Source organism: Heterodontus francisci, chromosome 45 (genome assembly GCF_036365525.1).
Source record: "Heterodontus francisci isolate sHetFra1 chromosome 45, sHetFra1.hap1, whole genome shotgun sequence".
In the NCBI taxonomy this organism is placed as follows: domain Eukaryota; kingdom Metazoa; phylum Chordata; class Chondrichthyes; order Heterodontiformes; family Heterodontidae; genus Heterodontus; species Heterodontus francisci.
In genome coordinates, this window is record NC_090415.1 from 9,506,938 (window position 1) to 9,534,566 (window position 27,629).

General features: G+C 42.1%; 1 long non-coding RNA gene across 1 annotated transcript; it reads right to left on the bottom strand.

Annotated features, from left to right (window-relative positions):
- Positions 1 to 2,862: 2,862 nt before the first annotated feature.
- On the bottom strand, positions 2,863 to 27,492 carry LOC137356471 (uncharacterized). The gene is made up of 3 exons (XR_010971079.1): positions 27,410 to 27,492; positions 26,046 to 26,183; positions 2,863 to 3,042 (listed from the first exon to the last, which is right to left on the bottom strand). It is a non-coding gene; the product is annotated as an uncharacterized lncRNA (long non-coding RNA).
- Between the last annotated feature and the right edge of the window lie 137 nt (positions 27,493 to 27,629).

A 27,629-nucleotide genomic window follows, 5' to 3' on the forward strand; every position in this document is an offset into this window, starting at 1 on the left:
CGATGGGATGAAGTCAAAGTGGCCACTGTTTATATTTTTAGACTATGCCCCAAGTTCCTGACTCCGCAGCCAGTGGGAATAGTTACTCTCAGTCCACCCTATCAGTTTCCCTTATTACTTTGTAAATCTTCATCAAATCACCCAATAACCTTCTAAATTTCAGGGTTACAGAGTAAGTTTCCCTCTACACTTTCCCATCACACACTCCGAGGGCAGGAACATCATGGGGTGGATACAGAGTGAATCTCACTGGACACTGTCCGAAACAGACAGAGAGAGAGACAGAAAGAGAGAAACAGAGAGACATAGACTGACAGAGAAAGAAGGATATTTAACAGGGGATATTGGAAGAGGAGGATGCAATTTAACCCCACAACTCTGTTCCGGCATTCAATGAGATCATGGCTGATCTGTGATCTATCTTACACCATAGATCCTGCCTTTGCCCCTTATCTCTTAATACCTTTGGTTAACAAGATTCTATCAATCACAGATTTAAAAATTAACCAATAAGCCAGCATGAAATTTCCACAAACTATATCATAAGGGTGTGATGACTCCCACAGTGGAATAGCTTGCTGAATATTTAAAATGGAGGCTATTCCTTCTGGATCATCAAAAGTGTCCGCCTGGGCCCCAACTTCATCTGCATTTCTCCCTCTCCCGATGTTTTTTATTCTCTCCACACCTATCTCTTCTATGTTTGTGCACACAGCAGTGAAGGATTAAATCAAATTAATATATCTGACATTGTTCCAGATTCCAACCACCCTCTGGGTGAAAAATCTTTTGCTCAAATCCCCTCTAAACCTCCTGCCTCTTGCCTTCAATCTATGCCCCCTGGTTATTGACCCCTCCACTAAGTGAAAAAGTTTCTTCCGAACTAACCTATCAATGCCCCTCATAATTTTGTATACCTCAATCAGGTCCCCCCTCAGCCTTCTCTGCTCTAAGGAAAACAACTCCAGCCTTTTCAGTCTCTCTTCATAGCTGAAATGCTCCAGCCCAGGCAACATCCTGGTGAATCTCCTCTGCATCCTCTCCAGTGCAATCACATCCTTCCTATAGTGTGGTGCCCAGAACTGTACACTGTACTCCAGCTGTGGCCTAACCAGTGTTTTATATAGCTCCATCATAACCTCCCTGCTCTCATATTCTATGCCTCAACTAATAAAGGCAAGTATCCCATATACCTTCCTAACCACCTTGTCTCCCTGCGCTGCAGCCTTCAGTGATCTATGGACAAGTACACCAAGATCCCTCTGACACTCTGTACTTCTTATGGTCCTACCATTCATTGGATATTCCCTAGCCTTGTTTGTCCTTCCAAAATTCTATGTAACCTAACCTATGTATAATCTTTAATCTTGCAGTGCATGTGTAATGTTTAATTTCTGAAAGCCAGACAGAGTAAAGCTTAACGTACTCCAAAAAACTCCAGACTTTTGGCATTTATTACCTTATCGGGTCATATCTGTCATTAAGTCGGACTAGACTTGTGAATAATTCTTTTTAAGTTGTTTTTCCGACAGTACTAGTGTAAATCGATTTGCAGCATCCCATCATATAATATACACTCCTGTCTATATTGTCTGAATACAGACATAAAATAGCTACAAATTTTGCTATTTATTTCGGGGCAGACAGGTGAAGTGTTTATTTTGTCTGTGATTTAACTCGACCCCCAATGATAACCAACATGGTGGGAGCGAGTGACAGACAGAGAGAGAGGAACAGAGGTAGAGTAACAGAGAGATAGGGAGAGATAGAAATGGAGAGAGAACAGAGAGATAGTGAGGGATAGAGACAGTAGCAGAGAGATAGAAAGTGCCAGGAGACCCTGAGACACTTTAGAAGCAGGGGGACGGGGAGACAGGCTGTGTGGGGACCCTGGGGTAACATTACAGATAGACAGGGTAGATGTAGGTAAGATGTTTCTCCTGGTTGAGGAGTCTAGAACCAGGGGACACAATTTCAAAATAAGGCGGAAGCCACTTGGGACAGAGATGAGGAGAAATTTCATTACTCAGAGAGTTGTGAATCTTCAGAATTCTCTACCCCAGAGGGCTGTGGAAGCTCAGTCATTGAGTATGTTTAAAGCAGAGATTGACAGATTTCTAAATACCAATGACATAAAGGGTATGAGGATAGTCTGGGAAAATCACATTGAAGTGGATGATCAGCCATGATAGTATTGAATGGCGGAGCAGGCTCTATGGGCTGAATGGCCTAATCCTGTTCCTATATTCCAAAGCTGCCAAAATAGTTTCTCGCAAACTACCCCATCAGTTCCCCTTAATATCTCAACAACTTTGATCAAATCACCATGATCCTCCTAAATTCCAGGGAATAAATCCCTAGTTTGTGTAATATCACCTCGTAATTTAACCCTTGGAGTCCAGTTATCATTCTGGTAAATCTACACTGCACTCAAATGGACACAAACCCCTCAAGTCTCTTTGGACCTCCAGTGTTTCTATCTTTTCACCATTTATAAAGTACTCTGTTCTAGACTTTTTTTACTGCCATTGAAATCTAACTACCACAGTTTTGCCCATTTATTTAAGATATTAATATCTCTTTGTAATTTGATGCTTCCAGCTACACTGCTTACAATGCTGCCTATTTTTGTGTCATTGGTAAACTTGGGTATGTTGCATTCTACCACATCATCTTAAATCGTGAATAAATACAGCAAAACTGAGACACACACGGGCTTTGCACTAGTAGACAGGAGTGAATCATTCCATCCTAGAGGTTTTTTAATTCCAGATTTATGTTTATTTTTAGAAAAAACAAAATTCAAATTCACAACAGCCCAGCGTGGGATTTGAACTCCTACTTTTTCAATCATCAGCTCAGGCCTTCAAATTAAAACCCATAAAAAGAGATTCATTTTCCTACTGCTGTTGTCTGACTGACTCAGGTTTTGTATATTGTTCCCTTCTCTTCTTCTTCCATGTGTTTGAAGTCTTTGAAGTTTGTCAGACATTGGTAAACTACTTCATGTGGTGTTGTGTAAATACCTTCGATTCTGTGTATCTGGAAGGGACACAATTCAAATTCTCACCTTATTGCATCAACCAAAACCTGCAGGTCCATTCAAACAACTCGATTTCCTGTCTCTGCAAAGATAGCTCGCACTTCCACAATGCAGGAATGTCTGAATGGAAACAGCTTTTGACACATTTCCCAACACGTTTGCTAACACTTTTCAGGATGAAGCTAAATTGGGCGGCACAGTGGCGCAGTGGTTAGCACCGCAGCCTCACAGCTCCAGCGATCCGGGTTCAATTCCGGGTACTGCCTGTGTGGAGTTTGCAAGTTCTCCCTGTGTCTGCGTGGGTTTCCTCTGGGGGCTCCAGTTTCCTCCCACATGCCAAAGACTTGCAGGTTGATAGGTAAATTGGCCATTAGAAATTGCCCCTAGTATAGGTAGGTGGTAAGGAAAATATAGAGACAGGAGGGGATGTGGTCGGAATATGGAATTAGTGTAGGATTAGTATAAATGGGTGGTTGATGGTCGGCACAGACTTGGTGGGCCGAAGGGCCTGTTTCAGTGCTGCATCTCTAAACTAAATTCAACTCACAGATTCCAAGCGCCAAATTGAGCTTTTGGGTAGAACAGGTAACATTGATGAAATCCCAGATCTCTCTGTCCAGTCACCCATTCTAACATTGTACCATTTAGTTTATATCACTCGTCTTCCTTCCAAAATGCATCACTTCACATTTCTCAGCATTGAAGTTAACCTGCCCTGTGTCTGTCCAATGATAGGTTGGATAGTAAGCTGTCAAGAGGACATAAAGTGTCTACAAAGAGATTTCCATAGGTTAAGTGAGTGAGCAAAAAGTTGGCAGATGGAGTATAATGTGGGAAAATGTGAGCTTGTCCACTTTAGCAGGAAGAATAAAAATCAGTATATTATTGAAATGGAGAGAGACTGCAGAACTGTACGGTACAGAGGGATCTGGGTGTCCTGGTACATGAATCACAAAATGTTACCGTGTAGCTGCAGCGAGTGATAAGGAAAGCAAATGGAATGTTGTTGTTTATTGCAAGGTGAACAGAATATAAAAGTAGGGAAGTGTTGTTACAGCTGTACAGGGCATAAGTTAGACGACGTCTGCAGGATTGTGGACACTTTTGGTCTCCTTACTGAAGAAATTATATAATTGCATTCGAAGTAGTTCAGAGAAGGTTCACTGGGCTGATTCCTGGGATGAAGGGGTTATCTTATGAGGAAAGGTTGAACAGGTTGGGTCTCTATACCCACTGGAGTTTAGAAGAATGAGAGGTGATCTGAGTGAAACATCTCAGGTCCCGAGGGGACTGGATTGGGTGGATGACTCTATCCTCCTGAAGACTGCTACTAGTCCCTTCCCTGTTTATTACATTGCAGATGACACAAACATTGGAGTTATGCCCTGTAAACACAAGTCCAAGTCATTAGTATATATCAAAAAGATCAGTGGTCCTAATATAAACCTCCACTGTATACCTCCCTCCAGTCTGAAACAACCATTGTCCACTCTCTCAGCCAATGTCGTATCCACTCAGCCACAGCCCCTTTCATCTCTGGAGCACTAATATTGCGAACTGGTCAATTAGGAGGCACCATTAAGTCCTCCCCATGAGGACACTGGTCCCAGACCTCTCTGTTTCCACTCTCCCATCAACATTCCCCAGACAGGTATAGCATGGATTAGATACAGAGTAATGCTCCTTCTACACTGTCCAATCCAACACTCCCAGGACAGGAACATTATGGGGTGGATACAGAGTGAATCTCACTCTACACTGTCCAAAACAGACAGAGAGAGAGAGACAGGAAGAGAGAAACAGAGATAAACAGACTGACAGGGTGACTGAGAGTGAAAAAAGGAGATTTAACATCAGACATAGGAAGATGAGGAGGCAATTTAACCCCTCGACCCTGTTCCAGCATTCAGTGAGATCAGGGCTGAACTGTGATCTAACTAACACTATATATCCCACCTTTGCCCTTTATCTCTTCATACCTTTGGTTAACAAAAATTATTCAATCTCAGATTTAAAAAGTTACAAGTATCTCAGCATCAATTGCTGATTGTGGAAGAGAGTTCCAAACTGATACCACACCTGCTGTGTTGAACTGTTTCTTCATTTCACTCCTGAAAGGTTTTGAGACTACGTTTAGATTTTTAGACTATGCCCACAAATTCCTGACTCCGCAGCCAGTGGGAATAGTTACTCTCTGTCTACCCTATCAGAGTCTCCTTGTCTGCACTACCCCATCGAACAATCTCAGAGAAGGTACAGCACGGGTTAGATACAGAGTACAGTTCAGTTTGAACATTCCCTGGAGTGTCGGATTAACCCGGCTCACTCACTGTGCCCGGCTCAGCCTCAAGACTCACCTTCCTCAGTCACTGAGATGCTCCTGTATCACTTGCCTTAATGGAAGTCGATGCCGGGTTTGGGAGCAGGACAGGCACACGGGATTAGGATGACTGCTCATGAGGAGGATAAGCATCTGTGATCCCTCAGAGAATCAGAACAGACCAGCGAGACTCAGAAAAGGAAACTTGTGTTGAAATTGAGAGTCTTGTATTGTGGAATGCTTTAGTATTTGGTGAGAATGTTGAGCCAGTGACATTTGACCCAGTGGGATGAATAGATACTATATGACTTGATTACAACAGTAAGGTACCGTGTGTACTGTAAATATGGACTGAAATAACAATGTAACTGAACAATTTTCAGCTGAATACTATGACTACAGTTATACCTGCTATCCTGTTATATATGTGCTGCTATACCTGCTATATGTGAGAATGTACATACGACACGATGGGATGAAGTCAAAGTGGCCACTGTTTATATTTTCAGACTATGCCCCAAGTTTCTGACTCAGCAGCCAGTGGGAATATTTACTCTCAGTCCACCCTATCAGTTTCCCTTATTATCTTGAAAACATTCATCTAATCACCCCATAACCTTCTAAATTCCAGGGATACAGAGTAAATCTCCAGCTACACTGTCCCATTAAACATTTCCAAGCTAAGCACAATGTTGGGTTTGACACAGAGTAAATTCCCCTCTAAACTGTCCCATCACACACTCCCAGGGCAGGAACATCATGGGGTGGATACAGAGTGAATCTCACTCTACACTGTCCGATAGAGACAGAGAGAGAGACAGAAAGAGAGAAACAGAGAGACATAGACTGACAGGGTGAGTAAAAGAGAAAGAAGGATACTTCACAGGGGATACTGGAAGAGGAGGAGGCAATTCAACCCCACAATCCTGTTCCTGCATTCAATGAGATCAGGGCTGATCTGTGATCTAACTTATACCATATATCCTGCCTTTGCCCCTTATCTCTTAATAGCTTTGGTTAACAAGAATCTATCAATGACAGATTTATACAGCATTTCTTGTTATCATTACGAAAGATTGAGATCGTGACCATTACATATTTCTGGCTGAAACTAGGCGAGGCAAGGGAACTTATTATTACTGGTGTCAAATATTCAGAAAAGACAGGTCTGAAAAAATATGGAGGATTGTGGAGTGGAAAGAATTGATCAAATATAATATGATAACACTGGCAGGGATGACGTTTTGAGTTGTTAACAAAAGAATCTATTTGGTCATATATACGGAATATGGCAGGAGGAAATGCATGGACATTCTGGGTCATGAAATATTTGTCCTTCCCTGCAGGGCATGTGAGTGTGGGATTCATTCTGTGCCCATCAGTATGTGATATTTACCTGTGGCTTTTACTCCGTATCGGTCAATCTATGGTCAATGATTTGGTCATTTCATTCAATAATTTCAATCTTCAATAGGTGATTCTGTTTTATTTTTCTCCGTAACATTCAGTTTCTAAATGGGTGATGATGGGTTTTGTTCTGTGAGTGTGGGTTTTGTTATGTATCTGTTCATCTCCTCTTTTGGAGTCTGCGACTTTCTGTTTAACTGTTAATTTCTGAATTGTGAATTTGGATTTTAATCTGCACCTGTCAGTTTCTGGTATGAAAGGTTGTTTGATTTTGTCTCTGTACCTGTTAGTAAGTGGCATTTTTGTGTAGCTTTATACAGCACATGTTAATTGATGACACACCAGCGTTGTTTTCACTCGACATGTCAGTCTCTGGTTTGGAGCCCTCAACTGTGTTCTGTACCAATCAGATGTCTACATATAAGGATGGGTTTTAACCTGTTTCTTTCAATCTGTTGTATGTAAGTACTGTTTATTATCTGTATCTGTAAGTTTCTGATGAACGAATGTGGACTGTATCGTCTCCCTGTCAGTGGTTCATTAAGAGATATTTTACAAGGTACCTGCCCGTTCTGATATGTGAGTGTGGGTTGTGATCTATATCTGGCCGTTTCTGGTATGAGACATGAGCATTGTTTTCACTCTGTGTACGTTAGCCTCAAGTGTCAGAAGCTGGGTTTAGTCATACATCTCATTCTCTGCTGTATGATTGTGGATTTACATCTGTGCAAGTTCGTTTCTGATACGGGCGTGTGAATTTTATTCTGTATGCCAATTTCTGGTATGTGAGTGTGTGTTTTTTCTGTCCTGTCACTTTCTGCTGAACTGTATGGTGGATTTGCTTTGGATCTGTGAATTTCTGCTATCTGAATGTTGGCATTCCTTTACATTTGTCATAGAGTTATACAGCACAGAAACAGGCCCTTTGGCCCATTGTGTCTCTGCCTCCCATCAAGCATGAATCTATTCGAATCACATTTTCCAGCACTTGACCCATAGTCTTGTATGCTATGACGTTTCACGTGTTCATCTAAATCCTTCTCAAATGCTATGAGGGGTCCTGCCTCTACCAGCCCTTCAGGTAGTGGGTTCCAGATTCCAACCACACTCTGCGTGAAATATTTTCACCTCAAGTCCCCTCTAAACCTGCTGCCCATTACTTAAATCTATCTCCCCTGGTTGTTGATCCCTCCACTGAGGGAATGTTTTCTTCCGATCTGTACTATCAATGTCCCGTGTAATTTTGTATACCTCAATCAGTTCCCCCCTCAGCCTTCTCTGCTCCAAGGAAAACAACCCTAGCCTATCCAGTCTCTCTTCATAACTGAAATGCCACAGCCCAGGAAACATCCTGGTAAATCTCCTCTGCACGCTCTCCATTGCAATCACATCCTTCCTTTGGTGAGTTGACCAGAACTGTACACAGTACTCCAGCTGTGGCCTAACTAGCATTTCATTCAGCTCCCTCATAACCTCCCTGCTCTTATATTCTATGCCTCAGCTAATAAAGACAAGTATCCCATATGCCTTCCTAACCACCTTATCTCCCCGTGCTTCTGCCTTCAGTGATCTATGGACAAGTACACCAAGGTCCCTCAGACCCTCTGTACATCTTAGGATCTGGCCATTCATTCTATATTCTCTTGCCTTGTTAGGCCTCCCAAAATGCATCACCTCACATTTTCGCACTTCTCTGGATTAAATTCCATTTGCCACTGCTCCACCCATCTTACCAGCCCATCTATATCATCCTGTAATCTAAGGCTTTCCTCCTCACCATTTCTGACACCAATCTTCATGTCATCTGTGAACTTACTGATCATATCTACTACATTCACGTCTAAATCATTCATGTACACGACAAACAGCAATGGTCCCAGCACCGATTGCTGTGGTACACCACTGGTCACAAACTTCAACTCACAAAAACAACGCTCGACCATCACCCTCTGTTTCCTGCCACGAAGCCAATTCTGAATTCAATTTGCCAAATTGCCCTGGATCCCATGGGCTCTTACCTTTTTAACCAATCTCCCATCCGGGACATTATCTAAAGCCTTACTGAAGTCCATGTAGACAACATCAACTGCCTTACCCTCATCTACACATCTAGTCACCTCCTCATAAAATTCAATCAAGTTTGTTAGACACCATTTTTTTTTCAAGTCACCTACTCACTCTGCTTATTATTCTTATATATTTTTTTAAGTACCACCTCCCCCCACCCCCACTCCCCGACATTTTCTATACTCCTCTGGGCCTCTGCTGTTTTCTGCCCTAAGCCTCTTTTTTTACCCCTTAACCAATCCTCTATATCCCTTGACATCCAGGGTTCCCTGGATTTGTTGGTCCTACACTTCACCTTTCTGGGAACATGTTGGCCCTGAATTCTCATTATTTCCTTTTTGAATGAATCCCACTAGTCTGATGTAGACTTTCCTATAAGTAGCTTCTCGCAGTCCACTTTGGCCAGATCCTGTTTTATCATATTGAAATCGGTCTTCCCCAAATTGAGTACATTTATTTCTGGTCCCTCTTTGTCCTTTTCCATAACTATCTTAAATATTACAGAGTTATGGCCACTATCCCCGAAATGCTCCCCCACTGACACTCCTACCACTTGTCCGGCTTCACTCCCTAGGATTAGGTCGAGCACGGCTCCTTCTTTTCTAGGACTTTCTACCTGCTGGCTCAAAAAGATCTCCTGTATGCACCTTCAGAATTCTGCCTCCTTTAAGCCGTTAGCACGAAGACAATCCCAGTTGATATTGGGTAAGTTGAAATCCCCTACAATTATTACCCTATTATTTTTACAACTATCTGAGATTTGCCTACATATCTGCTCTTCTATCTCTCACTGACTGTTTGGAGGCCTGTAGTACACTCCCAACCAAGTGATTGCCCCCCTTTTGGTATTTATGTTCTACCCATAAGAAAACAAACATCATGGGGCAGGATGTCAGAAATGCTCCATCCATCAATATTGGCGACCACGCTTTGGAAGTGGCTCAAGAGTTCACCTACCTAGGCTCAACTATCACCAGTAACCTGTCTCTAGATGCAGAAATCAACAAGCGCATGGGAAAGGCTTCCACTGCAATGTCCAGACTGGCCAAGAGAGTGTGGGAAAATGGCGCACTGACACGGAACACAAAAGTCCGAGTGTATCAGGCCTGTGTCCTCAGTACCTTGCTCTATGGCAGCGAGGCCTGGACAACGTATGCCAGCCAAGAGCGACATCTCAATTCATTCCATCTTGGCTGCCTCCGGAGAATACTTGGCATCAGGTGGCAGGACCGTATCTCCAACACAGAAGTCCTCGGCGGCCAACATCCCCAGCTTATACACACTACTGAGTCAGCGGCGCTTGAGATGGCTTGGCCATGTGAGCCGCATGGAAGATGGCAGGATCCCCAAAGACACATTGTACAGCGAGCTTGCCACTGGTTTCAGACCCACCAGCTGTCCATGTCTCCGCTTTAAAGACGTCTGCAAATGCGACATGAAGTCCTGTGACATTGATCACAAGTCGTGGGAGTCAGTTGCCAGCGTTCGCCAGAGCTGGCGGGCAGCCATAAAGACGGGGCTAAAATGTGGCGAGTCGAAGAGACTTAGTAGTTGGCAGGAAAAAAGACGGAGGCGCAAGGGGAGAGCCAACTGTGTAACAGCCCCGACAAACAAATTTCTCTGCAGCACCTGTGGAAGAGCCTGTCACTCTAGAATTGGCCTTTATAGCCACTCCAGGCGCTGCTTCACAAACCACTGACCACCTCCAGGCGCGTATCCATTGTCTCTCGAGATAAGGAGGCCCAAAAGAAAAAAAAAGAATCTACCCATATGGCCTCATTTGAGGAATCTTCTAAGATATCATCCCTCCTTATACAGTAATTGACTCCTTGATCAACAGTGCACTGCCACCTCCTATTTTGTACGCTCCCTTGTCATGCCTGAAGTTTCTATACCCTGGAATATTGAGCTGCCAGTCCTGCCCTTCCCTCAACCATGTCTCTGTGATTCCAATAATATCATATTTCCATGTGCTAATAAATGGCCTCAATTCATCTGCCTTACTAGTAAGATTCCTTGCGTTAAAATAGATGCAATCCAGCCTTGCATTGTTAGCTTTTGTCTTAACAGGTCTGCATTTTCTCTGCCTTCCAGACTGACTCAGTTTCTCTTCTATATTTGACTGTACATCAACCCTTACTGCACGTCCCCTCTGTATCCCACCCCCTTGCCAAATTAGTTTACAACCACCACCCACCCCCCCCCCCCCCGCCCCCAAAAGCACCTGCAAACCTCCCAGCAAGGATGTTGGTCCCGATCCAGTTCAGGTGCAATCTGTCCAACTTGTACAATTCCCACCTTGGCCAGAAACAGACCCAGTGATCCAGGAAATTAAAGCCCTCCCTCCTGCACTATCTCTTCAGCCACACATTCATCTGCTCTATCCTCCTATTCCTATACTCAACTGCACGTGGCAGCGGGGGTAATCCAGCGATTACAACCTTTGTGGACCCCTTTTCTTTAATCTGCTACCGACCTTCCGAAGTTCATGTTGCATGACCTCATCCCTCTTTGTACCTGTCAGTTTCTGGTATGGAATAAAGATCTTTACTCTGTACCTGCTAGTTGCTGGCAAGTGATTGTGACATCAATCCATATCTGTCAGAGTGTGATGTTACTTCAGATTTTACTCTTCAGCTGTCAGTTTCGGACATGTGAATATGGATTTTCCTCATTCTGGTCACTTACTGCAATGTAAGTCACTCCTTTATTCTGTGCCTGTCAGTTTCAGGTCTGGAAGAAAGATTTTTTTCATTACCTTTTATAATCTGGCAAGTGAATGTGAGATCACCCTGCATCTGTCAGTTTGTGACATATTACTGTGACTTTTACTCTTCACTTGTCAGTTTCTGATACGTGAATGTGTATTTTATTCTGGGTACCTGTCAGATACCAAAATGCAAGTATGTATTCTATTCTGTTGCTGTTTGTTACTTGTAATTAATTGGAGTGTTTACTCTTGATCTGTCAGTCTCTGGAATGTGAATGTGGCTCTTACTCTGTGTCTGTCTGTATTGGATTTGCCAGCAAGTGTTTTTCTTTCCTTTCTGTTCCTGACATGTGAATGTGAATTTTACTATGTACCTCTCAGTTACTGGTATGTGATTGTGGTTTTATTCTGTCTCCACGAGCCTATGATTAGTGATTGCAGCTTGTGTCCAAGGCATGTCAGTATCTTGTTTGCACATGCCCATTCTTATGTGCATGTTGCTTTATGGGAAATGACTATAGGATTTACTCTTTTTTCTGCCATATTACTTCTATGGCTTCAAGGGCTGGTCAGAGACGGGGAATTCTGTGATGAGCAACTCATGTCCTAACTTCCCAAAGTCTTTCCACCACCTACAAGCCACAAGTCAGAATTCTGATGGATTACTCTCCACTTGCTTGGATGAGTGAAGCTCTAAAAACACTGAAGAAGCTTGATACCATCCAGGACAAATCAGCAGGCTTGATTATCTTACCATTCACCAGGTTATGTATTTACTCCCTCCACCACCAGTGCACAGTGTGTCCCATCTAAAAGATGTACTGCATTAACCTGAGGAAGTACCGTACAACAGCACCTTCCAAACCCATGACATCTGCTACTGACTGGAACTGGGCAGCAAGCTTATGAGAACATTACCACCTGCAATTTCATCTCTAGTTTGCACAATTTCCTGACTTCAAAATATAACACCATTCCTTCATCATCACTCAGCCCAAATTCTGGAACCTCCTGCCTAACACCAATTTTATGAATGACATTCATTCTGTAGCTGTTCATCAATGGTACAGTCTGAGTTTAGAACTTATTCTGCATCTGCCACTCTGAAAGACAGGATCTGTTTGTTTATATTTAAGGAACAATGAAGGAGCTCTTACACACCTAGATCTGTCCAAATATCTGTCCCTCCTTGTATGGTATGTGTGTGAGGGATTCATTCTTTATCTCAGAATGTGGAATGTGACTATTTTGTTTTTTTCTCTGTCACTTACTGATATGTGCATGTGCACTTTTCACTCTACCTGCCAGCTTCTGATGTGAGTGGATTGTTTTCTGTACCTGTCATTTACTGATGAATTGAACGGTGGTTTTGGTTTGAATCGCTCACTTTCTGTTACGTGAATATGAGTATTCCTTCGTACTTGTCAATTACTGGTATTGAAGTAAGATCTTTAAACTGCACCTAATACAAAGCAAAATACTGTTAATGCTGGAATTTGGAAATAAAAGCAGAAAATTCTGTAAATACACAGCAGGACTGCCAGCATCTGTGGAGACAGAAACAGAATTAGCCTTTCAGGTCAATGACATTTCATCAGAAAGGTCTGTCCAGATCAAAGGTCATTGACCTGAAATGTGAACTGAATTTCTCTCTCCACAGGTGCTGCCAGACTTGCAGAGTATTTCCAGAATTTTCCATTTTCATTTACACTGTACATGGACATGTACATTTTCTGGCAAGTGAATGTGGGATCAATATTTAACCTTTCAGTTCTGATATGCAAATGAGGGTTTTACCCAGCATGTTGTCAGTTCCTGCAGTGCAATTATCTGATTGATTCTGTAACTTTATGATTGTGGTAATTGATTGTGGGTTTGACCCTACATCTACCAGTCTCTGTAATGTGAATGTGGCTATTACTCTGTATTTATCTGTGTGCAATTTGTGAGTGTGTGTTTTCCTCTCCGTGTCTGTTTCTGACATGTAAATGTGGATTTTGCTATGTACCTCAGTTACTTTATGTGTATGTGCTTTATTCTGTTTCTGTGCATCTGTGGTGAGCTTCACATTTTTCCTGTACCTATCAGCATCACACTTCTTTGTATGGCCATTATTCTGCACTTGTTGGTTTATGGTACTGCTTGAATTACTCTTTACCTCTCAGTCCCTGATATGCTACTATAGATTTTCCTCTTTACTTGTAAGATTCTGCTGTGTGATAATGTCGTTTCTCAGTCTGTCTGCGTCTGGTATGCTATTGTAAGATTTACTGTGTGCCCATCAGGTTCTGGTATTTAAATAAGAAGTTCACATTGTAACATTCAATTTGATCTGTGTGAATCTGCTTCTGCCTTGAACTGACAGTTTCTATTCTGTGAGTGTACATTTACAAGTGCACTTGTTAATTTCTGCTAAATAACTGTTTGTTTTACTCTGTGCATGTCAGTTGCTGCAATGGGAAGTTGGGAAAGTTTTATAATTCTGAAAATGGCAATTACCAATAAGTAAATGTGGATTTTACTCAGTAACTCTCATTCTCTGGTCTATGAGTTCGTGTCTTTTTATTCCGGTTAGCTGTCACACTCACTTCTCTGAAGTAAACATCTTATGAACCGTCTCCAACACATTTACTTCCTTTATTAAATAAGGAGACCAAAACTGCACACAGTAATCTAGATGTGGTCTCACCAATTCCCTGTATAACTGAAGTACAACAGGCTTATTTTCATTTTCAATTCCTCTCGTAATACTGGATAACATTCCATTTCCCTTCCTCTGTCTTGCTGTAACTGCACACTAACTTTTTTGACTCATGCACTAGAATACCTAGATCCCTCTCCAGAATTCTGCAGTCGCTCAGCACTGAAATATTTTTAAATCTTCCTGACAAAGTGAACAACTTCCCATTTTCTCACATTGTACATCATCTGCCAGATTCCTGCCCACTCACTCAACCTATCGAAATCAGTCTTCAACTTCGTTATGTCCTCTTCACAACATACATTCCTACCTATCTTTGTTTCATCTGCAAATTTAGCTGCCATGTCATCGCTCCCCTTATTTAAGTTATTGATATAAGTTGTAAAAAGTTGAGTGCCCAGCACACATCACATCCTGCCAACCAGAAAAGGACCCATTTCTGCATTCTCTGTGTTCTGCCAGCCAGTCAATCTTCTATCCATGCCAATATGTTACCCATGATCTCCTACTTTGCACAATAACCTTTTATGTGGCACCTTGTCAAATGCCTTCTGGAAATCCAAGTACTGTATGTCAACCGGGTTCCTCTTTATCCACAGTGCATGTTAGTCCTTCAAGGAACTTCAATAAATAGGTTAAACATGATTTCCCCTTCACAAAACCATGCTGACTATTCCTGATGACCTTATGTTTCTCAAAATGCCCAGCTATAGCCTCCTCATTGATCAATTCTACCACCTTCCTCATGACAGGGGTCAAGCTAACTGGCCTATAGTTAATGTTAACTCTGCATCTCTCTCCACAGATGCTGCCAGACCTGCTGAGTATTTCCAGCACTTTTTGTTTTGTTTCAAATTTCCAGCATCTGTAGTATTTTGCTTTTATATTACTGTAGTTACCCTTTCTCTGCCTCCATACCTTCTCAAATAGAGGGATTATATTTTCTACTTTCCAGTCTGATGTCACCTTTCCAGAATCTTACGAATTTTGAAAAATTAACACCACCAAATCTATTACTTCCGTAGCCACCATTTTGAAACTCCTAGGATGAAGCCCATCGGGATCTGTGGACTTGTCAGTCCGTTGCTCCATCAGTTTATTCAGTACCACTTCCCTGGTGATTGTAATTTCAACAAGTTCCTCTCTTCCATCCACCTCCTGATTTACAGCTATGATGGGAATGTTTTTTGTATTTGCTACAGTGAAGATAGAAGCATTTTTTAATGTACATTTCTTCTGTCATTTCCTTATTCTCAACCTTTAACTCCTAATTTTCATTCTCTAGAGGACCCACACTCAATTTACTTGCACTTTTCCTTTTCTAATACCTGTGGAAACTCTTGCTATCTGTTTTTAGATTTCTCACTAGCTTAGACTCATGCTCTAATTTATTTTTCTACTGATTAACCTTTTAGTCATTCTCTGCCATTCTATATATTATGACCAATCATCTGACCTGCCACTCATCTTTGCACAATTATATGCTTTTTCATTCAGGTTGATGCCTTCCTTAACTTCTTTAATCAACCATGGTTTGGGGATCCTCCCCTTGGAATTTTTCTTTATGGTAGGGATTTGCTTATTAGAATTAGAACATTACAGCGCAGTACAGGCCCTTCGGCCCTCGATGTTGCGCCGACCTGTGAAACCATCTGACCTACACTATTCCATTTTCATCCATATATCTATCCAATGACCACTTAAATGCCCTTAAAGTTGGCGAGTCTACTACTGCTGCAGGCAGGGCGTTCCACGCCCTTACTACTCTCTGAGTAAAGAAACTACCTCTCACATCTGTCCTATATCTATCACCCCTCAACTTGAAGCTATGTCCCCTCGTGTTTGCCATCACAATCTGAGGAAAAAGACTCTCACTATCCACCCTATCTAACCCTCTGATTATCTTATATGTCTCTATTCAGTCACCTCTCCTCCTCCTTCTCTCCAACGAAAACAACCTGAAGTCCCTCAGCCTTTCCTCGTAAGACCTTCCCTCCATACCAGGCAACATCCTAGTAAATCTCCTCTGCACCCTTTCCAAAGCTTCCACATCCTTCCTATAATGCGGTGACCAGAACTGCACGCAATACTCCAGGTGCGGTCTCACCAGAGTTTTGTACAGCTGCAGCCTGACCTCGTGGCTCCGAAACTCGATCCCCCTACTAATAAAAGCTAACACACCATATGCCTTCTTAACAGCCCTATTAACCTATTAATACTCTCCTTGATTAACAATGCCACACCCACCCTCCCCCCCCCCCACCCCACCCCCCCCCACCCCTTTTACCATCTTCTCTGTTCTTACTGAAACATCTAAATCCCGGAACCTGCAACATCCATTCCTGCCCCTGCTCTACCCATGTCTCCGAAATGGCCACTACATCGAGATCCCAGGTACCAACCCATGCTGCAAGCTCACCCACCTTATTCCGGATGCTCCTGGCATTGAAGTAGACACACTTTAAACCAAGTTCTTGCTTGCCAGTGCCCTCTTGCGTCCTTGTAACCTTATCCCTGACCTCACTACTCTCAACATCCTGTACACTGGCACTACAATTTAGGTTCCCATTCCCCTGCTGAATTAGTTTAAACCCCCCCGAAGAGCACTAGCAAATCTCCCCCCCAGGATATTGGTACCGCTTTGGTTCAGATGAAGACCATCCTGTTTGTAGAGGTCCCACCTACCCCAGAAAGAGCCCCAATTATCCAGGAAACCAAAATCCTCCCTCCTGCACCATCCCTGCAGCCACGTGTTCAACTCTTCTCTCTCCCTATTCCTCGCTTCGCTAAAACGTGGCACGGGCAACAACCCAAAGATAACAACTCTGGTTGTTCTCGCTCTAAGCTTCCACCCTAGCTCCCTGAATTTCTGTCTTAAATCCCCATCTCTCTTCCTACCTATGTCATTGGTGCCTATGTGGACCATGACTTGGGGCTGCTCCCCCTCCCCCTTAAGGATCCCAAAAACACGATCCGAGACATCACGAACCCTGGCACCTGGGAGGCAACACACCAACCGTGAGTCTCTCTCGTTCCCACAGAACCTCCTATCTGTTCCCCTAACTATGGAGTCCCCAATGACTAATTTGAGTATTCTGAAATATCCACTTAAATGTCTGCCACTGCTTCTCTATTGAACTATCTCCTGGCCCAGTAACCCAGTTCCCTTCAGCTAGCTCTGCTCTCATGCCCACATAGCTGCCCTTATTTAAGTTTAAAATACTAGTCTTAGATCCACTCCTCTCATTTTCAAACTGGATGTAAACTTCAATCATATTGTGATCATTGCTACCAAGAGGTGCATATACTCTGAGGTCATTAATTAATCCTGTCAAATTACACAATACCAAGTTTAATATAACCTGCTCACTGGATGGTTCTAGAAGATACTACTCAAAGAAACTATTTTGAAAGCATTCTATGAACTCCTCATACAGGCTTCTATTATCAATCTGATTTTTTCCAGTTTATATGTTGATTAAAATCACCCATGATTATTCCCATCCCTTTATCACAAGCACCCATTAGTTATTCTTGTAGACTTCATCCTACATTGTGATTACTGTCTGTGGGCCTGTAGACTACACCCAATAGTGCCTTTTCCCCCGACTATTCCTCAACTCCACCCAAACCGATTCTCCATCCTGATCTCCTGAACCAAGGTCATGTCTAACTATTGCACGAATGCCAATCTTGATTAACAGTGCCACCCCTTCAACTTTACCTAGCTTCCTATTCTTCTTGAATGTTACACACCCCTCAATATTGAGGACACAATCCTTGTCATCCTGCAGCCATGTCTCCATAATGGCTATTAGATCATATTTATTTCCTTCAACATGTGCTATCAGTTTCTCTACTTTGTTATGAATTCAACATGCATTCACATGCAGAGCCTTTAGTTTTATCTTTTTGTTATCCTTGTAACATCTAGTGTTGCCTGTTGGTCTGTTCTTAGTTTTTTTTCTCTTTGTCCTTTCCTGCCATTCTCTGGCCTTCATTTCCCATATTATTATTGTGTTTTCCTGCCTTGACATTATCCCTTGATTTGTTACATCTGCTAAAGCTTGTTCCTCTACCCCTTTGTTTAGATCAAGTGCCTCTCTACATCCCTAGTTATACGGTTTGCTCGAACACTGGTCCCAGCTTGGTTCAGGTATAGACTGTCCGAACGGTACAGCCTCCACTTTCCCTAGTACTGGTGCCAGTGCCCCACAAACTGAACCTGACTTCTCCCACACCAGTCTTGGCGGGTGTAAGTTTCACTGTATATCTCTCAATCCCCAGTCTACAATTTACCTCTTTCATTTTCGGATTTTGAGTGTGGCTTTATCTGCACCTGTCAGTTTGTTTTATGTTAGAAACGTCTTATTCAGTACCTTTCAGCTTCAGTTGTGTGTGTGTTCTGGCTTGTAATTTGTCCCCATCAGTATAGTGTATGTGAGTGTGGATTTGACAGTTAATATTACATTCTTGGCATATGAGTGGGAGTTCATACTTTATCTTTGATTGTCTAGTAGCCAATTTAAGGTTTAACCTGCGCCCTTAAATGTCTCATGTGTAGCTGTGGTTTTTAACCTGTCTCTGTCACTGTCTGCTACAAGAGTAAGGGTTTCCGTCTGTTATTTGAGTGTGGAATTTACATCTCTACATTCTCTCGGATGTGAATGTGAGTTTTAATCTATACATGCCAGTTTCTGACATTTGGCTGTGAGGTTTACTTTGTACATTGTCTTTCTCTGATATGTGACTGACAATTTTATTCTGAACTTGTCAGTTTATATTCTGTCTGTGTGAGTTTTAGCCTGTATCTGTCAGTGTCTGATATATGAATCTTCTTAATTATGTTTGTGTTGCTCTGTATCTATCAGTGTCTGGAGTGCAATTGTCAGTTTTACTTTGTACCTGTCAGTGTCTGTTGTGGATGAGAGACTGTCACTCTCTAACTGTTAACTTCTTGCAATTCATTATGGATTTCACTCTGTGTCTGTCAGTCTCTGGTAGTTAAGTGCAGCATTTATACTGTATCTCCTAATTTCTGATATGTGAATGTAGATATTAATGTGTACCTGTTGGTTTCTCCTATGAGAGTCTGGGCTAAAATCTGTTTCTGCCAGTTTCTCTTATGTGAGGGTGGCATTTATTCAGTACCTGTTACTGTCTGAATTGTGAGAAGGTTTTAATCTTTCTCTGTCAGTTGCTGGTTTGTGAATGTGGGTTTATTCTAGATCTTTTAATGTTTGTTATTTTCTGGGATATGATTGTAGTTTTTGATCTGTATCTGTCAGTTTCTATTACTTGAGTGAGTTTTACTTTGCACCAGTTGTCTTTTTAGATTTCGATTTAGATTTAGATATACCGCACTGAAACAGGCCCTTCGGCCCACCAACCATCAACCACCCATTTATACTAATCCTACACTAATTCCATATTCCTACCACATCCCCACCTGTCCCTATATTTCCCTACCACCGACCTATACTAGGGGCAATTTATCATGGCCAAATTACCTATCAACCTGCAAGTCTTTGGCATGTGGGAGGAAACCGGAGCACCCGGAGGAAACCCACGCAGACACAGGAAGAACTTGCAAACTCCACACAGGCAGTACCCAAAATTGAACGCGGGTCGCTGGAGCTGTGAGGCTGCGGTGCTAACCACTGCGCCGTCTTCTGGTATGTGAGTGTCAGTTTTAAGCTGGACCCGTAAAGTTAAGGTATGAAAGTGTGGGTTTATTCTGTATCTTTCAAACTCTAGTGTGTGACATGGGGCCTTTTTCTGAATCTGTCGATTTCAGCTCTGTAACTGTAAGTTTTAATCTGCAACTTACAGTTCCTGATAGGTGTGTGAGCACATTTTCTTTTTTTCTGCAGCGATCAACGTCGACTACATGAGGATGTGTGTTGTTCCTATCTTTCAATTTCTAGCATTGAAGAATTGCTTTTCCTTTGAACATCTCAGTCTCTGCAATGTGTCCATGGGTTCTACATGGTAACTGTCTGTCTCTGTTAAGTGACTCTGGTGTGATTCTCTATCTGACAGTCTCTTACCTGTGAGTGGTTTTATTTTCTTCTCTGTAGCTGTCAGTTTCCCTTCAATGGCTGGAGGTTTTAATCTTTACTTAAACTCTTTAATAATTTGTAAATGTGAATTTCACTCTGTGTCTGTCTGTGTACATTATCTGAATGTGGTTAGCACCGCAGCCTCACAGCTCCAGCAACCCGGGTTCAATTCTGGGTACTGTCTGAGTGGAGTTTGCAACTTCTCCCTGTGTCTGCGTGGGTTTTCTCCGGGTGCTCCGGTTTCCTCCCACATGCCAAAGACTTGCAGGTTGATAAGTAAATTGACCATTATAAATTGTCCCTGGTATCGGTCGGTGGTAGGGAAATATAGTGACAGGTAGGGATGTGGTTGGAATTACTGTAGGATTAGTATAAATGTGTGGTTGATGGTCGGCACAGACTCTGTGGGCCGAAGGGCCCGTTTCAGTGCTGTATCTCTAACTAACCAACTAAACATCAGTTTCAGGTATGTGAGGGTGAGATTCACTGTCTCCAGAATGCGTCCCTCTTGTGAAATTGACAGAGTGCCTTTTAATCTGATAGTGGGTTCTGCTTTTGAACTTTACCTAACTTTCAGCAGTATTGATTTGGAATGGATTGGATACAATGTCTGTCTCTTCTGATTTGTTTGATTGCTGAATTGGAAATGTGTCTCTAAACTTAGGATCAGTGAGAGTTTGACTACATCTGCTTCTTGTGACAATGCCATGAACTGAAGGCCTATGGGAGTGGTACTGTACCTTGTCTGTGATGGAAGGAGCCGACTGCACTTGCCCTTGTGCCTGGGAATCATCACATTCATTCTGCTCCCTTGAACTATTCACCGACAGTAAGGAAGAAAACTATGTCTTGTAAGTCACGATCAGTTGAGGTGGAAGCTGGAAAAGAGATTAATGTAACATTTCAATTAATAATATTTATGACTAATCACAAAGGCGAACCAAAAATACAAAGAATATCACTGTCTGATTCCACTGCAGCTCTCAGCATCTGCTGACGAGGTGTCCTGGCAGTTTCACAGCAATTTTGGGACATCCAGAAACAAGCCAACATCTACACTGCTCCAAGATTGGAACGATCTGATGGAGCAGGGATATTTGTGCAGGTCAGGTTTCTATTTAGATCTGGCATTATAATGTAATAACCTAAGAACTAGGAGCAGGAGTCAGCCATTCAGCCTCTCCAGCCTGATCCACCATTCAATAAAATCATGTCTGATTTGATCTTGGCTTCATTTCCATTATCCTGCCTGGCCAAAAGCCCATTCCTCCCTTGTAGATCAAAAGTTTAACTCATCCTTGAATATATTCCATAATCCAGCCTCCACTACTCTCTGGTGCAGAGAATTCCATCGATTAATGACACTTTGAGAGAAGAAATTCTTCCTTACCTCTGTCTAACATGGTAGACCCCTTATTCTGAAACTGTGCGACGTGGTTCTTGATTCCCTCAGGAGGGGAGATATCTTCTCAGCATCAACTCTGTCAAGACCCCTCAGAATCTTACATTTTTCAATAAGATTAGCTCTGATTATTACTAATTCCAATGTTTGTAACACAAACTGCTCAACCTTTTGCTCATAAGACAGCCTCTTCATCTCAGGAACCAACCGAACGAATCTTGCCTGAACTGCATCCAATGCACGAAGGAGACCACAACTGTATCCACTACTCCAGGTAAGGTCTCACCAACACCCTGCAAATTTGTAGCAAAACTTTCCTAAATTTATATTCCAGCCCCCTTGCAGGTAATGCCAAAAGTCTGGCTCTGTTTTCACTATTCACTTTTCAATAACAACAAACAGCGTGAAACCAGAGCTAAACCAGGAACAAGCATTACAGGTTTGAGAAGCAATTTTTTTGTTCATTACTTCTGCCATTTCCTTATTACCAAACTTGAACTTTCAATTTTCATTCTCTCGAGGACCAACACTCACTTTACTTACACTTTTCCTTTTCAAATGCCTGCAGAAACCCTTGCTATCCGTTATTACATTTCTAGCTAGCTTACTCCCATGCTCTAATTCCTTTGCTCCTGATTAAACTTTGGTCAGAATATATAGAATGGCACAGAATGACTCAATCATCTGACCTACCACTCATCTTTGCACAATTGTATGTCTTTTCATTCAGGTTGATGCCTTCCTTAACTTCTTTAATCAACCATGGATGGAGGATCCTCCCCTTGGAATTATTCTTTACAGTCTTTACTTATTTAAAGTATTCTGAAATATCCACTTAAATGTCTGCCACTGCTTCTCAATTGATCAATTGATCCCAGTTCACTTCAGCTAGCTCAGCTTTCATGCCCACATAGTTGTCCTTATTTAAGCTTAAAATATTAGTCTTAGACCCACTCCTCTCACTTTCAAACTGGATGCAAACTTCAATCATATTGTGATCATTGCTACCAAGAGGTGCATTTACTCTGAGGTCATTAATTAATCCTGTCAAATTGCACAATGCCAAATCGAGCAAGTTCTAGAACATGCTGCTGGAAGAAACTATCTCGAAAGCACTCTATGAACTCCTCATACAGGCTTCTATTACCAATCTCATTCTTTCCAGTTTATAATTATTTACTTCAGACATACAGCACTGAAACAGGCCCTTCAGTCCATCGAGTCTGTGCCAACCATCAACCACCCATTTAGACTAATCCTACATTAATCCCATATTCCTAACCCATCCCCACCTTTCCTCAATTCTCCTACCACCTACCGAAACTCAGGGCAATTTATAATAGCCAATTTACCTATCAACCTGCAAGCCTTTGGCTGTGGGAGGAAACTGGAGCACCCGGCGAAAACCCACAGAGTCACAGGGAGAACTTGTAAACTCCACACAGGCAGTACCCAGAATTGGACCTGGGTCGCTGGAGCTGTGAGGCTGCGGTGCTAACCACTGCGCCACTGTGTTGTTTAAAAACACCTGTGATTCTTTCCATCTCATTATCACAAGCACCCAATAAATATTCTTGTATCCTTCATCCTAAATTGTGATTACTGTCTGGGGGCCTGTAGACTGTTCTGACTAGTGCCTCTTTCCCTGACTAGTCCTCATCTCCACTCAAACCGATTCTACATCCTGATCTCCTGAACCAAGGTCATGTCTAACAATTGCACCAATACGATCCTTGATTAACAGTGCCAAACATCCACCTTTACCTCGCTTCCTATTCTTCTTGAATGGTACATATCCCTCAATATTGAGGACCTAATCCTTGTTATCCTGCAGCCATGTCTCCATAATGACTATTAGATCATATTTATTTACTTCAACGTGTGCTATCAGTTCCTCTACTTTGTTATGAATTCTACATGCATTCACATAAAGAGCCTTTGGTGTTATCTTTTTGTTATCTTTGTCACATCTAGTGTTGACTGTTGGTCTGCTCTTAGGTTATTTCTCTCTGCCCCTTCCTGCCCTTCATTTCCCATATAACTATTGTGTTCTCCTGCCTTGACTCTACCCCTTGATTTGTTACATCTACTAAAGCTTGATGCCTCTACCCCTTTGTTTAGATCAAGTACCTCTCTACATCCCTAGTTATATGGTTTTCTCGAACACTGGTCCCAGCTTGTTTCAGGTGTAGACTGTCCAAACGGTACAGCCTCCAGTTTCCCTAGTACTGGTACCAGTGCCCGACGAAGCGATCCTCACTTCTCCCACACCAGTCTTGGCGGGTGTAAGTTTCACTGTATATCTCACTCCCTGGTCTACAATTTACCTCTGTCAGTTTCAGTTTTTGAATGTGGCTTTATCTGTACCTGTCAGTTTGTTTTATGTGAGAAACGTCTTATTCAGTACCTTTCAGCTTCTGGTGTATGTGTATCTGCCTTGTACTTTGTTCCCATCAGTATATGGTATGTGATTGTGGATTTGACACAATATTACATTCTTGTGTATATGAGTGGGGGTTCACACTTTATCTTTGATTGTCTAGTATGCCAATTTAAGGTTTAACCTGTGACCTTAAATGTCTAATGTGTAGCTGAGGCCTTGAACCTGTCCCTGTCTGGTATTAGAGTAAGAGTTTCAGTGTGGATTTTACACCACATCTCTCCACGCTCTCGGATGTGAATGTGATTTTTAATCTGTACATGCCAGTTTCTGACACTGGCTGTGAGGTTTACTTTGTACATTGTCATTCTCTGAAATGTGACTGCCAATTTTATTCTGAACCTGTCAGTTTTTTTTCTGTGTGTGAGTTTTAGCCTGTATCTGTCAGTATCTGGTATATGAATGTTCTTAATTATGTGTGTGTTGTTCTGTATCTATCAGTGTCTGAAGTGCAATTGTCAGGTTTACTTTGTACCTGTCAGTGTCTGTTATGGATGAGAGGCTTCCAATCTCTGTTAACTTCTTGCAGTTCATTATGGATTTCACTCTGTGTCTGTCAGTCTCTGGTAGATAAATGTGGCAGTTATACTGTATCTCCTAATTTCTGATATGTGAATGTAGATTTTAATGTGTACCTCTTGGTTTCTCCTATGTGAGTCTTTTTACAATCTGTTTCTGCCAGTTTCTCATATGTGAGGGTGGCATTTATTCTGTACCTGTTACTTTCCGAAATGTGGTAAGAATTTACTCTTTCCCTGTCAGTTGCTGATATGTGAATGTGAGTTTATTCTGGATCTTTCAATCTTTGGAATTTGAGAACATGCTTTACCCTATATCTGTTTGCTTCTGTTAAGTGAATGAGGGATTAAATCTGTACCTGTCCATTGATAGTAAATGAATGTAGTTTTTAGTCTGTACCTGTCAGTTTATGGAAAATAAAAGTGGATTTATTTCACTCTCTGACAGATTCTGATATCTGACTGTTGTTTTATTCTTTACCTGTTATTTTCTGGGATATGATTGTGGTTTTTGATCTGTACCTATCAGTTTCTGTTACTTGAGTGTTACTTGCACCAGTTGTCTTCTGGTATGTGAGTGTCAGTTTTAAGCTGCACCTGTATGATAGGTTAAACCCTAAGGTATGATATTGTGGGTTTATTCTGTGACATGGGGCCTTTCTCTGAATCAGTCGATTTCTGCTCTGTAACTGTACGTTTTAATATGCAGCTTACAGTTCCTGATAGGTGTATGAGCATATTTTCTTTGTACGCAGTTATCAATGTCTATTACATGAGGATGTGTGTTATTCCTAGATTTCAATTTCTGTTATTGAAGAAGAGATTTTCCTTTGTACTTCTCTGTCTCTGCAATGTGTCCATGTCTGTTACTGGTAACTGTCTGTCTCTGTTAGGTGACTCTGGTTTTATTCTCTATCGGACAGCCTCTTGCCTGTGAGGGGTTTTATTTTCTTCTCTGTATCTGTCAGTTTCCTTTCTGTGGCTGAATGTTTTAATCTTGACTTAAACTTTTTAATAATTTGTAAATGTGAATTTCACTTTGTGCCTGTCTGTTTACATTATATGAATGTGTTTATTTTTATTTTGTCAACATCAGTTTCAGGCATGTGAGGGTGAGATTCACTGTCTCCAGGATGCACCCTCTTGTGAGACTGACAGAGTGCCTTTTAATCTGATAGTGGGTTCTGCTTTTGAACTTTACCTAACTTTCAGCAGTATTGATTTGGAATGGATTGGATACAATGTCTGTCTCTTCTGATTTGTTTGATTGCTGAATTGGAAATGTGTCTCTAAACTTAGGATCAGTGAAACTTTGACTACATCTGCTTCTTGTGACAATGCCATGAACTGAAGGCCTATGGGAGTGGTACTGTACCTTGTCTGTGATGGAAGGAGCCGACTGCACTTTCCCTTGTGCCTGGGAATCATCACATTCATTCTGCTCCCTTGAACTTTTCAACGACAGAAAGGAAGAAAACTATGTCTTGTAAGTCACGAACAGTTGAGTTGGAAGCTAGAAAAGAGATTAATGTAACATTTCAATTAATAATCATTATGACTAATTACAAATGCTAACCAAAAATACAAAGAATATCACTGTCTGATTCCACTGCAGCTCTCAGCATCTGCTGACGAGATGTCTTGGCAGTTTCACAACAATTTTTGGACATCCAGAAACAAGCCAACATCTACACTGCTCCAAGGTTGGGACGACCTGATGGAGCAGGGATATTTGTGCAGGTCAGGTTTCTATTTCCATCTGGCATTATAATTTAATAACCTAAGAACTAGGAGCAGGAGTCAGCCATTCAGCCTCTCCAGCCTGATCCACCATTCAATAAAATCATGTCTGATTTGATCTTGGCTTCAGCTCCATTATCCTGCCTGGCTAAAAACCCATTACTCCCTTGTAGATAAAAAAATTAACTCATCCTTGAATATATTTCATCATCCAGCCTCCACTGCTCTCAAGGGTAGAAAATTCCATAGATTAATGACACTTTGAGAGAAGAAATTCTTCCTTACCTCCGTCTAAAATGGGAGACCCCTTATTCTGAAACTGTACGGCGTGGTTCTTGATTCCCTCGAGGGGAGATATCTTCTCAGCATCTACTCTGTCAAGACCCCTCAGAATTTTACACTTTGCAATAAGATTAGCTCTGATTATTACAAACTCCAATGAGTGTAACACAACCTGCTCAACCTTTTCCTCAAAGCGCAACCTATTCATCGCAGGAAGCAACCGAACGAACCTTGCCTGAACTGCATCCAATGCACGTATATATCCCTCATGAGCGAAGGAGACCACAACTGTATCCAATACTCCAGGTGAGGTCTCACCAACAACTGACGTTTATATTCCATCCCCCTTGCAATAAATGCCAACAGTCCGGCTCTGTTTTCACTATTCACTTATCAATAACAACAAACAGCGTGAAATAGGAGCTAAACCAGGAACAAGCATTACAGGTTTGAGGATAAAAACAGCCATGAATTTCAACAGCAGCTTCTTCACCTTTTGTCTCACTTACGCAGTGCACACGCAGCCCAAGAAATGCCTCTGCCTTCCGCCGCTCACTCCATGTTACCGGATCACTTCCTGCCTCACTCTGTCTCTTGCAAACAACTCGCAACCCTCCTGAACTTGCCCCAAAGTCAATGACGATCTCTGAGCCAGATTGCGGACAAGTTTCCCCAAACAAAGTGCTGCTGGAAGGAGACTGCTGTTTGCTGACTTACCCCGATACTGTAATATCTCCATTCCCTCTGTTAAAAACAAACGCTTTCCCCTCTTTGAATAAATGCCGTTCAATCGCCTTGCAGGCACAGGGGAGCGCATGCGCTCAGTCGGTCAACAACTCTTAGAGGTGTGGGCGGGGCTTTACCGCGCATGCGCTTCTTTCGGCAACGCTTTGAAAAACAAATACACAAACAAATGGAACTTTATTCAGTTCAGTTT